The sequence below is a fragment of the Podarcis cretensis genome (genome assembly GCF_951804945.1).
Source record: "Podarcis cretensis genome assembly, chromosome: 14".
Classification (NCBI taxonomy): Eukaryota; Metazoa; Chordata; class Lepidosauria; order Squamata; family Lacertidae; genus Podarcis; species Podarcis cretensis.
In genome coordinates, this window is record NC_137183.1 from 16,233,234 (window position 1) to 16,252,002 (window position 18,769).

Consider the following 18,769-nt stretch of genomic DNA (forward strand, 5'->3'; position numbering starts at 1 on the left):
TCTTTATCTTTCAGCCAAAATTGTTGTGCAAGAGAATGCACAAGGAGGTTGCTGGTTGCTTTGCTGCACAAGAGATGGGACAATTTGTTGCCTGATGAGTTTCTACTAGCACAACTGTAGCGCTGGATCCCTCTATTGCATAGCTGTCAACTTTTCCCTTTTCTTGCGAGGAATCCTATTCAGAATAAGGGAATTTCCCTCAAAAAAAAGGGAAAACATGTAGAAAACAGCATTCTTAGAGGAATCAAAGACTGGAACTGAGGGAAGCTGGTGGGGTGGGTTTGGGTGGGTTTTGTGTGGCAGGGTGGGGGGGAGGAAAAATGGGGGGGAATAAGGATGATATGTTTCTGGATAATATGTTTTGTTTTAATTTTGAATAAAAAACAGTTTATAAAAAAGAGAATTGGGGGGGGGGGGGGAGGGAAACGTTGACAGCTATGCTGTTGTGTAACGTTAAAACTCACCCATCTGCTAGTGCAAGCAGCCTCAGACAAGCAGACAGAGAACGTTGGATACAGCCCAATGCACAAGTCCCAATGCACATAGATGCAAGAACACCAAAGACCCTTTTATTTTTTCAGGGAATATTACACGTTCCCCATTAAATCCCGAGTGCACACATGATGCTATGCTGTTAGCAACCCCTCTGCAATTTTCAGCTCTAAGACTACTTTGGGTTCAACGTGAATGAGATAAAAAAATATATATATCTTTATTTTTTAAAAAAATACTTTTTTAAAAACTACGTGGCAAACTGGAAATGCTGAGCTGCCTGCAGTGTCTTTCCTGCAAAGAGCATGCATGCAAAAAAAGTGTGCGATTGCAAGTCTCCCCAGAACTGTTCTGCTTAGCGTTTGTGACTTGAGAATATTGTTCTTACAATCTAGGCCACTGGAAACCGCAGCTGGCAGGCTTCTCTTCCACCCATGCTGTGAGCAGCAAGCTCTCGAAGGAATGTTGGTAAGAATGAAATATATCCCAGAGAGCAGCTTCCCGAAACATCCGTGCCTTTCACTACTCAGCACTGTACTCCCTTTCAAAATAGCAGAGTGTAAGATGTCACGTATTAGAACCACTGACGGCATGGACTGGAGTGTATTGACATAGAAGTAAGTGCGCCCCATTTGGAAGACAGGAATGTAGCTCAGTAACAGAGCACAAGATTTGTATGTAAGATCAGTCCCTGGGAGGACTCGGAAAAGCTGGAAGCGCGAAGAGCTGCTGTCACTCACTCTAGTCTAGGAGTAGTGAATGTGACAGCTTCCAGATATTGTGAGTCGAGGACCCGCCACCCGCATGAGATTAAAATAAGACACAAAGACACATTATTTTTGGTTAATGGACAAAACTGTTGTTGTTTAGTCGTTTAGTCGTGTCCGACTCTTCGTGACCCCATGGACGAGAGCACACCAGGCACTCCTGTCTTCCACTGCTTCCCGCAGTTTGGTCAAACTCATGCTGGTAGCTTGGAGAACACTGTCCAACCATATCGTCCTCTGTCGTCCCCTTCTCCTTGTGCCCTCAATCTTTCCCAACATCAGGGTATTTTCCAGGGAGTCTTCTGTTCTCAGGAGGTGGCCAAAGTATTGGAGCCTCAGCTTCAGGATCTGTCCTTCCAGTGAGCACTCAGGGCTGATTTCCTTAAGAATGGATATGTTTGATCTTCTTGCAATCCATGGGACTCTCAAGAGTCTCCTCCAGCACAATTCAAAAGCATCAATTCTTCAGCGATCAGCCTTCTTTATGGTCCAGCTCTCACTTCCATATTGTCTTTGTTCATGGAGTTTTCTTGGCAGGGATACTGGAGTGGCTTGCCAGTTCCTGCTCCAGGTGGATCATGTTTGGTCAAAACTGTCGACTATGACCTGTCCATCTTGGGTGGCCCTGCACAGCATAGCTCATAGCTTCTCTGAGTTATTCAAGCCCCTTCGCCACAGCAAGGCAGCCACAACTTTATTGGTTATAGCATGTGCGTGGTATTGGCTTAGGCATTGGATAAAACAGTAATATATGACTCCACCCCACTCAGCGAGGAGTCATTTCAGGGGTTAACAACCAGTGGGATGAGCTTGTTGATGCAAATACAACTGGAAGCTTCCCATGAAGTCACCGGGGGTCGTGCCATGGCCCTAGCCACCAGCAGGGCATCGGACAGGATCCACGACTGCCGGATTCCTTTAACGGAATACCCAAAAGAGGAAGGGTAGATGATGGCCATACCCAGTCCTCCAACACAGTACACATATTCCAATGCCTAACCGCCAATACCAAAAAAAGTTGTGACAAGGCAACCAACCGAAGTCCATAGCAAGGTCAATATGCAGAGGCAGCTGACCTAAAGGGGAGGGAGGGCGGGAGATCCATAGCTGTCAACGTTTCCCTTTTCTTGTGAGGAATCCTATTCAGAATAAGGGAATTTCCCTTAATAAAAGGGAAACATTGACAGCTATGGGGAGATCTGATGCAAGCAGGAACCTACTGGGGTCAGAGCACTGCCACGCGGCTGTTTAAATGCAGCTAAAGCGAGATGAGCGCCGCAACCCCAGAGTCATCCGTGACTGGACTTAACAGTCAGGGGTCCCTTTACCTTATATAGAACAAGATTTAGCTAAAGGTGGGAAGAGTCAGGGGTGGGGCTTGTGACTTTCATTGAGGTCCTCCAAGCTCCCCCTTCTTTAGATCCGTCACTATGAAAAATTATACTCTTCTAAGTTCTTCAAAGCGGATTCTTCTTCTGGGTGTTCTCAAAACATAAGGTAAAGGTAAAGGGACCCCTGACCATTAGGTCCAGTCGTGACCGAATCTGGGGTGGCGGCGCACATCTCGCTTTATTGGCCGAGGGAGCCGGCGTACAGCTTCCGGGTCATGTGGCCAGCATGACTAAGCCGCTTCTGGCGAACCTGAGCAGCACACAGAAATGTTGTTTACCTTCCCGCCAGAGCAGTACCTATTTATCTACTTGCACTTTGACATGCTTTCGAACTGCTAGGTGGGCAGGAGCTGGGACCGAACAACGGGAGCTCTCCCCGTCGTGGGGATTCAAACCGCCAACCTTCTGATTGGCAAGTCCTAGGCTCTGTGGTTTAACCCACTGTGCCACCCGTGTCCCATTCTCGAAACATTAAATAACTAACAAAAGCTGGTGGTCAGTGGAGTGGAAGAAATTGAATTTTGAGCTCTATTGCTCAACAATTTCAGGGAAGGATATAAGTTAGACTGGTTCATCATCGCACAAGTTAGGTATGTTGCTCTGACAGCATTTATCCTAGCACTGTAAAGTGTTTTGTGTGCTCAGTGATCTGTGGCTCACTTGTGGGTCCATAAGGGAATCTAGCTGGGCAGATAACCTCAAGAGCCAACCTTTTGGTTGTTGTTCCAAATGTGATTTTTTCCCTTTCCAGAATATACTTTCCCTTGATTTCATTGGATGGCCTCAACTTGTAGTGTTGTGCCAGAATTTTACAATCTACTTTCTCCAGTCCACACCTTAATTTTATCAACTTTTAACATGTCCACTCTTGATTGCATCCCCCGTTCCTCTCTGATTTCTAGGATAAATGTCACATGTACGCATCTGAAGTACATTTAACACATATGACTTCCACCGAATAATAATGGGAACTGTAGTTTATTAAGGGGGCTAGGAATTGTAGCTTTGAGACATAAACTACTGTTCCCAGAATGCTTTGGGGGAAGCCATGCGCTTTAAATGCATGGTGTCGATGTGACTTGGGGTTCACATGATTCTTTAGAACAGACATTAGCTTTATAGGCTAATCTTTTCCCTCTGGCATTATTGGGGGCAGGCACTTAATGTTATCTATGAACTCTACCCTAGCTCCCCTCTGAGTACATTGGTACCTTGGTTCTCAAATGCCTTGGTACTCAAACAACTTGGAACCCAAACACTGCAAACCTGGAAGTAAGTGTTCTGGTTTGTAAACTTTTTTTGGAAGCCGAACGTGCTCCGTTTTTAGTGTTACGCCTCCAATTTGAGTGCCACACTTCCGTTTTGAATGTTATGCAGACATCTGTCTGTTTTTGCTCTTTATTTTGTGTTTCTGTTTTTTGCAGCTCTTTTGTTTTTGTGACTGTGTGGAACCCGGTTCAGCTACTGATCGATTGTTTGTGTGACTGCAGTACATTGTTTATTGCTTTCTGTCAGAGCTGCCTCCAGGTCCCAGCTCACAGAGGACCAACGCTAGGCTGTAGTTATGTACAAAAGTCTTTATTGAGATTCAGTCTCCATTTTAAAGCCGCAGCGTGCAGCTCTACGTCCCGACCTTAGACCGGCGAAGTCCTGTCTGAGTCTCCTCCCCCTCCACACCAGTTTAAGACTCTCGCTTTGCTCCACCTCTTCCTAAATTCCTTTCTCCTCTGGGCCCTCCTGCCCGCTAGGGTCTCATCCTTCCTGGACTCCTCTGACGCTGACCCTGACGATTCTTGCCCCTCCTTCCGGCGGGCTTTAGGACCTGGTTCCCTATCCGGGCTACCTTCTGTGCCGCTCGCCTGTACCTTTGAACTTGGCGCGCGCGCCCAGCCTGCAACTTTCCTCTTAACCGTTAACTCGCTCTCCGATGGAGGCGTGGTCCACCCTGACTCATCTTCTCTCGCTGGTGGTGCATATGTGGGCTCTGACACCTGGGACTCCTCCCCCCCACTACGCTCTGGTGGGGAAGCTGGTCCTGATTTGCAACTGCTGCTCTGGGAGTCCCCGCTGGCCCCTTGCTTCTGGGGTGTCCCCCTTGGGTCGCCCCTTGCCCTGCCCATCGGCGCCCCCTTCTGTGAATCTTCCGATTCGCTGGAGAGGCTCATGGAATCTATCGGGCTGCTGTCATATTCTCCTACGCTGCCCTCGGATTGCTCCCCCTCGCTTTCCATCTCCTCTCCTCCCTGCGCTCCCGCTGAGTCCCTGACATCCATCCCCCCCTCGAAGCCCCCCCTTCCCCCCTCCCCCTCTTCTGGCGTGGGTTCCGGGTGCTCCAATGCTGTGGGGGTGCATGCCGGATACCGGTCTTCCCCCCTGGCATGCTGCCAGTCCGTGACGGGTACATCGACGTCGCTCTCCTCCGCTTCCATCTCGTTGCCGGCGTGCTCGAAACCAGGATCCTCCCCCAACCCGTCCATGCCCCCTTGTTCCCCCATTTCCTCTGGGTAGTCTGCGTGCCAGGGCCCTCTGAGCAGACCCCTGCGCCACTCCTCCTCGGGTTGAGTGTCCCACCAATAAGAGCGCTCCGCACCCAAGTCTGAGACCAACCCCTCCGGCGAGGTAGTCTCTGGAACCGTCTCCTCAGCCGAGGAGAACCCCTGAAACGTACTGGCTGAGAGTGTGGGGGTGAAAAGATATTCGTCAAAATAATCCTCCGGCATGGGCCTGTGTGGGAAGAGTGCGTGGAACTCGTCTTTGAGGTAGTGCTCCTCCACCGCATAGTACGGCACCCAGCTGTTGTCGCTGGCCGGGGCACCTTCCCTTGCGATGAGATATTCGACTCCCTCTTCCCCCCATCTCGAGTCCAAAATCTCCGTCACCTCGTTGAGTGGCCCCGCCCTCGGCGACCCCCCTGTCATGGGTGCATCTCTAAGCGGATTGGGAGCTGTGCCTGGCTCCTGAAACCTGTGAGGTGCCTTGTAGGGCGTTAGCACCGATCTATGAAAGACCGGGTGCATTCTGGAACCCTCCGGTAGTGTCAAACGGAAAGCCACTGGGTTGATCTGTGCCTCGACTAGGTAAGGGCCCAACTGCTTGTGTCCTAGCTTCTTCTTAGCTAAGGATCTGGCCGGCACTGCCTGGGCCGCTAACCAGACCCAGTCCCCTACCCGTATGTCCTCCCCCACTCTTCTGTGTTTGTCTGCTTGCATCTTGTATACGTGTTTTGCTAGGTCTAACTGTCTACGGAGCTGTTCATGGACCTCCTGTAACTCCTCTGCCAATGCCTCTGCTCCCTGTGGCTCCCCCTCCCCCTCTTTCTCTAAGCCCGGGAAGGTCCTGGGATGTCGCCCGTGGTTGGCAAAAAACGGTGTCACCCCCGTGGACACGTGTTGTGTGTTGTTGTAGGCAAACTCGGCCAGGGGCAGATAGTCCACCCAGGTTGAGGGCTGCTGGTTGGCGTAACATCTCAGGTACTGCTGCATGACGGCGTTGACCCTCTCCGCTTGTCCGTTGGTCTGCGGGTGTCTTGCCGACGCTAGGTTGACCTTGACGTTCAGGATCCCCATCAGCTTCCGCCAGAAACTCGAGATGAACTGGCGCCCCCTGTCGGACAGGATAGACCGTGGCAGGCCGTGTACCTTGAACACGTGGTCTATGAACAGCTTGGCTGTCTGTTCCGCTGTGGCCACCTTCGCGCAAGGAATGAAGTGCGCCATCTTGGTGAACATGTCGACTACCACGAGTACTGCTGTTTTGCCCCTCGAGCTGGGCAGGTCAGTGACAAAGTCCAAGGCTACCCTCTCCCACGGTTCGGACGGGGTCTGTAGCGGTTCTAACAGTCCCGCCGGCGGTCTGTGTACTGGCTTGGCCCTTTGGCAGGTGTCGCACCTCGTGACGTATTCCGCGACTTCTCCCCGCACCTTGGGCCACCAAAAGTCTCTGGCTACTAATTCCACCGTCTTTTCCTTGCCGAAATGTCCGGCGCTGGGTGCGTCGTGTAGCTGTTGCAGTACTGTCGCGCGGAGTTCATCTCCCGGTACGTAGATGGCCCCCTTGCGGAGGAGCAGTCCGTCGCGTATCTGGAACTCGTCGTCCTTCGCCGTGCCGCTGCGCACCTCCTCCATCTTGGAGCGCGCGAAGGAATCTGTTCGCAGCTCGCGCCGTATCGCTTCCAGGTCTACTGTGGCAGAAGCGCATGCCCACGCCTTGGGTGCGAAAATGTGTTTGGCCGCTACCGGTGCTGCTTCCTCCAGATACTGCGGCTTCCTGGATAGCGCATCAGCCATGACGTTGTTGTCTCCGGGGATATATTCTATCCTGAAGTCGAAATCCGCAAAGAACTCCGCCCAGCGGATGTGTCTCTGGTTCAGGAACCGCGCCGTGCGCCAGTACTCCAGGTTCTTATGGTCCGTGCGAACTTGCACCGTGTGTTTGGCTCCGATGAGGAAGTGCCGCCACGCCTTGAATGCTGCATGAATGGCCAGCAACTCTCTGTCCCAGATGGTGTAGTTCTGCTCCGACTTGCTGAGTTTCCTGGAGTAGAAAGCACACGGCCTCCAATCCCCTTGCGGGTCTCGCTGCAACAGGACTGCCCCCACGGCTCTGTCGGAGGCATCCGTCTCCACCCTCATGGGCTTGCTGGGGTTCACATGCAGCAGTTGTTCCTCGGAAGCGAAAAGACGCTTGAGTTTCTGAAAGGACTGCTCCGCCTGCTCCGTCCAGATGAACTTCTTCTTCTTGGAGCTGAGGGTGTCCGTGATGGCCGCCGTCTGCATAGCGAAACCCTTGATGAACTTGCGATAAAAGTTAGCAAAGCCGACAAACCTCTGGACCTCCTTCCGATTGCGCGGGCTCTTCCAGTCCAGTACTGATCGTACCTTGGCACTGTCCATGGCGATTCCCTTGTCGGACAGCTTGTAGCCCAGGAAATCCACCTCCGTCATGTCGAACTGGCATTTCTCCAGCTTGGCGTAAAGCCTGTGCTCCCGTAGTCTTTGCAGGACTTCCTTGACATCTCCCTCGTGAGCCTCCTGCGATTCCGAGAAGATCAGAATGTCGTCCAGGAAGCAGACACACTTCTTGTAGAGGAGCCCCGCTAACACGTGATGCATGAATGCTTGGAAGCAGTGGGAGCCATTTTGTAAACCGAAGGGCATAACCCTATACTCATAGGTGCCCAAGGGCGTGAACATGGCCGTCTTCCACTCGTCGCCCTCCCGCATGCGTATAAGATTGTACGCCCCTCGTAGATCCAGCTTGGTGAAGATGCGTCCCTTCCTCACCGTCGCGAGCAAGTCGTCGATCTTGGGCATCGGGAAAGCCGTGGGCTTGGTTTTCGAATTTAAAATTCTGAAATCAACTACAAGCCTCTTCTGGGGCGTGTCCTTCTTCTTCACAAAGAACACAGGACTGCCCCCCACTGCTTTGGATTCTCGGATGAATCCCCGCTTCAAATTGTGATCTATGAACTCCCTGAGCTCTTGCAGTTCGTCTTCAGACATGGAGTACAGTTTTCCGGTCGGCAGCGTTGCCCCCGGCAGGAGGTCAATCTTGCAGTCGTAGGGTCTGTGGGGAGGCAGCTTGTCCGCTTCCTTCTCGCAGAAGACCTCCAAAAACGCCTTGTACTTGTCGGGTACAGCTTGCAGCATGCCCAGTTGTAGCTGTGGGTCATCCTCTTGCCCCTCGTCCTCCTGGTTAGTCATGATGCAATGTTCTGCGCAGTAGGAGGAGCAGAAGGTCAATTTACGCTGGTACCATGCCAATGCCGGGCTGTGCCTGTCCAACCAGCTCATGCCCAACACTATGGGCGTGTCTGACAGTTGGGTGACGTTGAAGCTGATGACTTCGCGGTGATTTCCAATGCGCATCACCATTGGCGGCGTTTGCTGTACCACCTGTCCCCCCAGCAATTCTCTTCCATCGACTGTCACTACTTTCAGGGGCATCGTGGCAGGCAGGAGCGCTATGCTATGTTGCTTGATGAAATCCACCCCCATAAAGTCTGCATTGCTACCAGAGTCAATGGTAATAGGCACTTCCATGGTGAGCCCATTGGGAAGCTGGAGTGTTGCGGTGAGCTGCACCACTGGTTTGGGCGGGAGGGGGTCTGTGGGCTGTAAGATTCCTGGGGACTGCTTTACTGATTCGTCTGGCTGGGCCCCAGCGGCTCTGCTTCCAGCCAGACTTCGTCGTTTCCCTGCTGCGGTTCCCTCTGCTGAGCTGCTTCTGTTACTTTTGCTGAGGCTGCATTGTGCTTGTGGAGCCTCTGGGGGCACTCTTTTGCCATATGCTGAGCACTTTCGCAGATGTAACACTTCCTGTTCCCTCTAGGAGGCTTCACCTTGGCTGCTCCTGGTGTGAGGGCTCTGGTCGCTGACTGAGCCTTGGCACCACCTATCTCCATCGGCTCCTCTCCCCCTCCCAGTGGAGGCGTGGATTGAGCGCGCGCTGAGTCTCTGGGAAAGAAAGGAGGTGCCCTTGCTGGCGTGCGTCCCCAACGCCCTTCATCTTTGCTCCAGGGACGTTCTTCCAGCCGCACACCAATCGTCAGCGCCTTCTGGACCACTTCTTGAGTGCTCCGTGGCCTCTCCCCCCTTGCGATTTCGTCTTTCACAGCCCCGTTGAGCCCCTCCCAGAACAGGTCCCTGACGGACGCTGAGTCCTTTTCCCATCCCAGCGCGTTGACCAATGCAAAAAAGCGGGAATGATATTGCCTTACAGTGGCTCTGCCTTGTTTCAGACCGTGAATCTCTTTTCTAGCGACATCCACATCTATCTCTGATAAAAAACAAGCGTCCATCGCCTTAATGAAGGCTTTTGCGTTTTGGAGGGCTGGATCATTATCTCTCCACAGATTGCGCAACCACGCTTTAGCTTCTCCATGGAGATGCGTTAGTATGAAGCCTACTTTCTCCTGCTCATCTCTAAAGTCCTTCTCCAGCAACTTTAGCGCAAAAACTACGTCTGCTCTGAAGTTAGGATATTGCTGCAGACTCCCATCGAAATGCGACACCAGGCTCCCCCTCTCTTCCCGAGCCCGATCCCTTCGGATTTGGCTGCCGGTGGCCCCTGTTTAGTCAACATTTCCAACCTGTTTTGCAGATCCTTGCAGACAGCATCTGATTCCTCTTCTCTCCTCCTTGCCGCTCGTATTTCTGCGTTAAGTTGTACCACTGCTTCTTGCAAAGCTGCCAGTCGTTCTTCTGTAGTCATCTTGTGCTGCTTTTGTGAGCTCGCGAAGCACCAATCTTCGCCCCTCGCTGCGTCCTCTCACGTTGCGAGGTTCTTTGAAATTTGAGACAGGACTTACTGTCAGAGCTGCCTCCAGGTCCCAGCTCACAGAGGACCAACGCTAGGCTGTAGTTATGTACAAAAGTCTTTATTGAGATTCAGTCTCCATTTTAAAGCCGCAGCGTGCAGCTCTACGTCCCGACCTTAGACCGGCGAAGTCCTGTCTGAGTCTCCTCCCCCTCCACACCAGTTTAAGACTCTCGCTTTGCTCCACCTCTTCCTAAATTCCTTTCTCCTCTGGGCCCTCCTGCCCGCTAGGGTCTCATCCTTCCTGGACTCCTCTGACGCTGACCCTGACGATTCTTGCCCCTCCTTCCGGCGGGCTTTAGGACCTGGTTCCCTATCCGGGCTACCTTCTGTGCCGCTCGCCTGTACCTTTGAACTTGGCGCGCGCGCCCAGCCTGCAACTTTCCTCTTAACCGTTAACTCGCTCTCCGATGGAGGCGTGGTCCACCCTGACTCATCTTCTCTCGCTGGTGGTGCATATGTGGGCTCTGACACCTGGGACTCCTCCCCCCCACTACGCTCTGGTGGGGAAGCTGGTCCTGATTTGCAACTGCTGCTCTGGGAGTCCCCGCTGGCCCCTTGCTTCTGGGGTGTCCCCCTTGGGTCGCCCCTTGCCCTGCCCATCGGCGCCCCCTTCTGTGAATCTTCCGATTCGCTGGAGAGGCTCATGGAATCTATCGGGCTGCTGTCATATTCTCCTACGCTGCCCTCGGATTGCTCCCCCTCGCTTTCCATCTCCTCTCCTCCCTGCGCTCCCGCTGAGTCCCTGACACTTTCATTTTATGGATCAATGGTCTGGTTAGATAGCAAAATTCATGTTAAACTGCTGTTTTAGGAGTTGTTTTCAAAAGTCTGGAACGGATTAATCCATTTTGCATTACTTCCTATGGGAAAGCCCACCTTGGTTTTGGAATGCTTTGGTTTTGGAACGGACTTCCGAAACGGATTAAGTTTGAGAACCAAGGTACCACTGTGTTAGGAACCTTCTAAAACAGTAGCTATGGGGGTCATCTCCTAGCTGCAGGTGGGCAGGATCCTCTTATTCCACCTGTAATCCAGGCACTGCTGACTGCCTGGCAGGCGGTCCATTTGTGAAAACTGATGTTCAATTTGTCTACTTTCCAACCTCCTGGCAAGAAGGCTGGTTATACTGGTGAGTTGCAGGAGCTAAGCAAACAGGCGTTTTTCATTCAGGTGGCCAATTTTATTTTTTATTTTTAAATCTAAGGTTGGCCTGAAATGAACTGAGACTGAGAGATAACAGCTGGCCACCGGCCACCAAGAGAGTTAATGGCCAAGCTTATGTCTTGGAAAGAGGATTTGTATTATTGGAAATGAGGACTCAATACTTGGCATGGGGATTTTTACAGTTCCTGCAGCAGCTGCAAAAAAGGAAAAGGAAAAACAACAACGAGGATTGATTCTTTTACGTGTGAGTAAATTGCAGCCAGTCAAGTCTAAATTTAAATAGTGAGAGATAAAATACTGATTATCTGTTTTATTCTAAAAAAGAAAATACAGTGGCAACTTGGTTGTCAAACAAAATCCGTTCCAGAAGACTGTTTGACTTCCAAAACATTCGACAAGCAAGGTGCAAAGGGTGGTCAGCAAAGCCAATGGAGAAGATTGAAAAAAAGAAATGGAGTGGAAGACTTTCGACTTCCAAGGTGTGTTCAAAAACGGAAGCATTTACTTCAGGGTTTTCGGCGTTCGGGTTCCGAAACGTTCGGTTTCTGAGAAGCTAAAAAACCGAGGTACCACTCTATTGTTGTTGTTGACTCCTGTCTTCCACTGCCTCCCGCAGTTTGGTCAAACTCATGCTGGCAGCTTCGAGAACAGTATCCAACCATCTCGTCCTCTGTGGTTCCCTTCTACTTGTGCCCTCCATCTTTCCCAACATCAGGGTCTTTTCCAGGGAGTCTTCTCTTCTCATGAGGTGGCCAAAGTACTGGAGTCTCAGCTTCAGGATCTGTCCTATGGAAAACCATAGCTTTAACTATACGGACCTTTATAGCCGCAGCCAATTGGCCCATAACAATTTTCTGTACCACCAGCTCTTAAAATTTTGCTAACGTGTGGGTCGCTTTTATGCTTCGGAGACTTCCACATTTTCTTTCATTTTGGTTGCCACGTGTTCAACTTCTCATACAATTTCTGAATCAAAGCGTGACTTTCTGTACCCAGATTGCTGCTGTTCTGAAAGCGTGGGTTCATCAGGACTCAAACTGAGGGGTCATTCAGATTGTTATGTACTGAAGTTCTCACCCTGGGCCAGCAGGGAGATACTGTAGATAGTTTTCACTCAGGTCCACATATGCAAATAAGGGATTGAAAGTGACGTTCAGTGATTGGATAGTTACAGAAATTTGTTACAGTTGCATTATAGTGGAGCTCTATATAAGCAGACTGGCTGAACCCTTCAGTTCAGTTCTGTTCTGGCCTGTGAATAAACAAGAGCTGTTTGAAGAATTGCTGTGTCGTCTGATATGTTCACCCACAACTTAACACAGATTTTCTGTGCTGCTATCCAGCGCTGGTTCCACCATGAAGCAGAGTGAGGCGGCTGCCTCAGGCAGCAAATTCTGAGGGGTGGAAAATGGCTAGAAAGGTGTTCCATGTGGTCTGCCCTGCAGCCCTGAAGCTGCCCTCATATGACTGGCGCACCAAGGAGACAACCTAGGTGGCACGCTCCTCCCACCCCACTGAGGTGTGGGTCTGGATTGGGGGTGGCAAGCATGAGTGGCAGATCTTGCCTCAGGCGCCAAAGGCCTTGGGCCAGCATTGCTGCTACCTCACTTGATGATCTGCAAATTGACACATCTGCTTAGTCTTCCCCAAACCTGGTGCTCTCTAAATGTTTGGGCCACATCTCCCATCAGACCCAACCAGCAAAGGTTTGGAGGGCACCAGCTTAGGGGGAACTGGCCAAGGCAGTTAAGCGTCCTCAGGTCCTAGAACAGCTCATCTGCTCAGGCTGACAGTTCTGATCCTCCTGGACAGAAAAGGACTTTAAATGGACTACTTGTCTGTGTCTAGCTTTGACTGAACAACAGGATCTTATTGAGCTCGGGGCATGCTCTGGTTATGTTTGTGTCTGACCACATGGTCCCAATTTTTTGTTTACTCATTAGTCCTGAATTCTGGATTGGTCCTTGGTGCTGGCCATTGATTCCTGCTTAACCCTTGACTCTGATTCCTCAGGTCTCACTCCTGGCTTGTTCCTTGGCTTTGAACTCTTATCTCCTGGTGTCAGGCTTCAGGAAATTGGCTTCCTCCGCCTGTGGCAGTAGATAAGCAGAAAAAAAGGAAAGGAGTCTTCTTAACCAGTTAGAAACTTTAATGATAACAGCAAGAGAACAAAGAATCCATTTTCTAGGAATGGCGGTGCTCCCAATTAACGGTTCCACCCACTTCCTCCCTAGTCACCCCCATCACTACCGCATCTTGTAACCTCATCTCGTAACCACTGTGCTTTCTGTGCTGCCACCTTACCAGCTCTTCTTGATTTTTGGGAATCTTGACAGTGAATCTGTTAACTCTCTCCCTCCTGGTGCTTCTTCTCCTACATCCCCCGAAAATAAGACCTACTTCCAGTTTTGCCTCTCGCTGTAATATGAGGCATCCCCCCCAAAATAAGACCTCACCGATAATAAGGCCTCCCCTGAACATAAGGCCTCCCCGGAATACCCTGTTTTCCCGAAAGTAAGACATCCCCCGAAAATAAGACCTAGCGCATCTTTGGGAGCAAAAATTAATATAAGACACTGTCTTATTTTCGGGGAAAGAGGGTAGCTGTTCCCCATCCAGTATTTCCCAGCTTCTGCCTTCTGAACTATGTCCCTCTGCAAACCACTGTTCCAAATCTATACTGTCCTCCTGCTCCTGGGAAGTTTCAGGATCCTGATCAAGAGCAGGGGAAGGGGGAGGCTCCCACCATTCCTCCTCAGAGCACCCCTCCTCAGCACGGTCCCTGACACCTGGTCCCCATGTCCAGGGTCATCTGGGACAGCTTGTCTATAGCTCAGCTCTGACAGGGGAAATGATATTAGATCATGCTTACAACTCTTCAGGGTCTGCAGGTTTCTCATTTTTCCACTCTTAAACTCAGTTTTCCACATTTCTGTAGAAATATGTGATTTTTTAAAAAGCTCCTTGTGAAAATTCACCAGCATTTTATGCGAATTTCTCCTAACGTGCACATTATTAAATTCGTTTTGAATAATAAACACATTTCTGCAAGCAATTTCTCCTAATAACTATCTTTGAAAGTTACTTCGGGGTATATATTTTTCTGCAATGTCTATATCTTTCTGCACATTTTCATCCGATGTATGCATTTTTGTACCCATTGTTGGTTGGAGAAACAGAGAAGTGCAAATTTCAAAAGATAATTGTGTATCCCTTCATGTATTGGTTAAACACATATGAATTAGGTGGTTCCCAATAAGATGCAAACCAAACTGAGTTTATCCCTTGTCCCTAGCCGTATGCTCAGGACAGTTGCACTAGAGTACAGAATTGCTTGAATTTAAAAGTGTTATTTAGCACGGTGATTCTGCTGGCACTGCAAACCTGTTTGCCCCTTGCCATGACTTGCAAAGTCAGAATAAATGATGAAAATTATACATATCTTTTTGAAATGAAGTAATGCAGTAAAATATAAACTATATGATGACAAGTAAGCAAGTCCATGCTTCATATGACTTGTAGAGTTCAGCTTTTCTTGGTGCAAATGCACACAGCCCCTAGACATATGCAAAGTCAGAGTTTTCCTAATCAGTCAAGTTGTTTAGAGGTGAACCAAAGTTTCAAAAACAGCTGATCAGTCAAGTTACTTAGAGGTCAACCAAAGTTTCAAAACCAGCAGATGGCATAGAGGGGGACCTTTAGAGTTAACCTTGAGCCAATAATTAATTACCTAAGTTGGGGCTATCTGAGTTGAATGGCCTAGAATTTTTAGGAATCTTAGTGGTCCAAATCCTTTATTTAAATTTTCTTTTCAACTGATGCCAGTTTTAGTAATAAAAAACCAGAGGATTCTCTCAATTGACTTCCATTAACCCAGTCTTAGCAGATGTCTGAGTGCACCATTGAATTGGGGCAACTGGGGGGGGGATTAATTTAGACTTGACTTAAATATGCATTTCTGTACAAGACATAAATATCACAAGTGTGTTTTCACCCATGGAGGCTCTTGCTTTAATTGGGTATGTAAAATAAACATAAACCCTGTGGTGGACAGAATTCTCATTTATTTTATTGATGCCTCTTCTTTCTTTCCTGGAGGCAGAGCAATCAGAGAGACAGTGGGACGCAATGAATAGGGTGGGCGAGAACTTGGAAGACCTGGCTGAAATTCCTTCTGAGCCATGAAGATTGAGAGGTGAACTTCAGCCAGTCACTCTCTCTCTCTTAGAAGAAGAAGAAGAGTTTGGATTTGATATCCCGCTTTATCACTGCCCTAAGGAGTCTCAAAGCAGCTAACATTCTCCTTTCCCCTTCCTCCCCCACAACAAACACTCTGTGAGGTGAGTGGGGCTGAGAGACTTCAGAGAAGTGTGACTGGCCCAAGGTCACCCAGCAGCTGCATGTGGAGGAGTGGAGACACGAACCCGGTTCACCAGTTTACGAGACTACCGCTCTTAACCACTACGCCACACTGGCTCTCCAGTGTGCTCAAGGGAGGTCCTACATAGAGTGCATTGCAGTAATCCAGTCTTGAAGTCACCCATGCCTGAGCTACTGAGGGCAAACTTTCCTGGTCCGAGAACAGTCATAGCTGTTATACCAGTCGCAGTTGGTAAAGAAGCACTTTTGGACATTGAGGCTACTTGGAACTCCAGCTGGGTTCAGAAGCACCCACAGACTATATACAGTGGTACCTCGGGTTACAGATGCTTCAGGTTACAGACTCCACTAACCCAGAAATAGTACCTCGGGTTAAGAACTTTGCTTCAGGATGAGAACAGAAATCATGCCGCAGTGGTACAGCGGCAGCGGGAGGCCCCATTAGCTAAAGTGGTACCTCGGGTGAAGAAGAAGAAGAAGAAGAAGAAGAAGAAGAAGAAGAAGAAGAAGAAGAAGTTTGGATTTGATATCCCACTTTATCACTACCCGAAGGAGTCTCAAAGCGGCTAACATTCTCCTTTCCCTTCCTCTCCCACAACAAACACTCTGTGAGGTGAGTGGGGCTGAGAGACTTCAAAGAAGTGTGACTGGCCCAAGGTCACCCAGCAGCTGCATGTGGAGGAGCGGAGACGCGAACCTGGTTCCCCAGATTACAAGACTACTGCTCTTAACCACTACACCACACTGGCTCTCAGGTTTCAGGTTAGAACAGTTTCAGGTTAAGAACGGACCTCCAGAACGAATTAAGTTCTTAACCCGAGGTACCACTGTACTTGCTCTTTCAGGAGGAGTTCAACCCCAGCCAGGGCAGGCAACTGACCAATTTCTCAAATGTGGTATCAACTCACCGACAGTACCTGTGCCTGCTATGGTTTCTTACAATTCCAAATATGCCACCAGGCCTTAAAAGTTTGGGGATCCTTAGCATAAGCTCTCATGGACTGGAGTCCACTACATCAGATGCATGAAGCGTTATCCTGAACTGACAGGTGTAATGCTCATATGTGTATATGCAGGGTTTGGGACTGTGAAAAATATATACATTAGCACCCCCATTGTTCAGCCCGAACACTGAGATCCAGCGCCAAGGGCCTTCTGGTGGTTCCCTCATTGAGAGAAGTGAGGTTACAGGGAACCAGACAGACGGCCTTCTCGGTAGTGGCACCCGCCCTGTGGAACACCCTCCCTTCAGATGTGAAGGAAATAAGCAGCTATCTCATCTTTAAAAGACATCTGAAGGCAGCCCTGTTTAGGGAAGTTTTTAATATTTAATGCTGTATTATTTTTAACACTCGATTGGAAGCCGCCCAGAGTGGTTGGGGAAACCCAGCCAGATGGGCGGGGTATAAATAATAAATTATTATTATTATTATAATGAGGTCAGAGGGAAAGTAAATGCATGCATTCCAGGCAGGGATAATTATATGAAAGCTTACGTGTTTGCAAAATGATTACAGTCGTACCTTGTTTGTTGAACACCTTGGAACTTGTCCGTTTTGTTGTTTTTTTAAAAAAATAATATTTATTCCAATTTTAAAGGTTACAAAAAGAAAACACTAAATTCACACTAAATACAGACAGACAAAAAAAAAAAGAAAAAAAGAAAGAAAAACAGCATAGAAAAGTTGGTGTTTCAGCAAATCCTTCCAACTTTGTTTTTATCCTAATAATTTATCTTGATATACTGTTATTCACGTCTTTCACAAATTAAAAAATTAATTTTAACCTAATCCTTATATCATTTCTGCTAAGACCACATTACTTCATTCCAACAACCTTCTAACATTCCTTAATTTTACAATGTTTCTGTAAATAGACTTTAAATTTTTTCTAATCTTCTCCCACCGACTCTTCACCTTGGTCTCGGATTCTGCCAGTCATTTCCGCCAATTCCATAAAGTCCATCACTTTCATCTGCCATTCTTCCCGGGTGGGTAGATCTTGTGTCTTCCAATACTTTGCGATGAGTATTCTTGCTGCTGTTGTTGCATACATAAAGAAATTTCTATCCCTCTTTGGCACCAATTGGCCGACCATGCCCAGGAGAAAGGCCTCTGGTTTCTTCTGAAAGGTATACTTAAATACCTTTTTCATTTCATTATAGATCATCTCCCAGAAAGTCTTAATCCTTGGGCATGTCCACCAAAGGTGAAAGAATGTACCTTCAGTTTCTTTACATTTCCAACATTTATTATCGGACAAATGATAGATTTTTGCAAGCTTGACTGGTGTCATGTACCACCTGTATATCATTTTCATTATATTCTCTCTTAAGGCATTGCATGCTGTAAACTTCATACCTGTGGTCCATAACTGTTCCCAGTCAGCCATCATAATATTATGTCCAACATCTTGTGCCCATTTAATCATAGCAGATTTAACCGTTTCATCCTGAGTATTCCATTTCAACAGCAAGTTATACAAATTGACAAATTCTTAATTTGGGGTTCTAACAGTTCTATTTCCAATTTTGATTTTTCCACCTGAAAACCAATTTTCTTATCCAAATTGTAAGCCTCCATTATTTGATAATAATGAAGCCAATCTCGCACTTTGTTTTTTAATTTTTCATAACTCTGCAGTTTTAATCTGTCTCCTTCTTGTTCCAAAATTTCCCAATATTTCGGCCATTTGGCCTCCATATTGAGCTTTTTCTGAGCCTTCGCTTCCATTGGTGACAACCACCTTGTCCGTTTTGGCTCCCGAACGTTGCAAACCTGGAAGTGGGTGTTCCAGTTTGCAAATATTCTTTGGAAGCTGAATGTCCAATGCGGCTTCCGATTGAGTGCAGGAAGCCCCTGCAGCCAATCAGAAGCCGCGCCTTGGTTTTCGAACATTTTTGGAAGTTCGACAGCCAAGGTACGACTGTATAAGTTCACAAAGGAGCACTGCTTTCTACTGTATGTACTGTTCAGTGCCAGATTCCTGCTGCATGCCACCCTTATTAAATGTTAAAGTTCACTCATTGTTCAAAAATGCACAGTAAACATTCCAAAGGTTCATGGCAGATCAAGAGGAAAGCAATTTCCCCGGGTGGGGGCAATGTTTAAACTTTTGGAACTATCTGATCTGGAAAAGGTTATCATGCGTTCCTGAATCATCATTTCAGGGATGGCCCTAGATTAGGGGTGGTCAAGTTTGTCATTTTTTGTTTCTCCACATTTCTCATTTTTTCCAATCTTAAGTCCTGTTTTC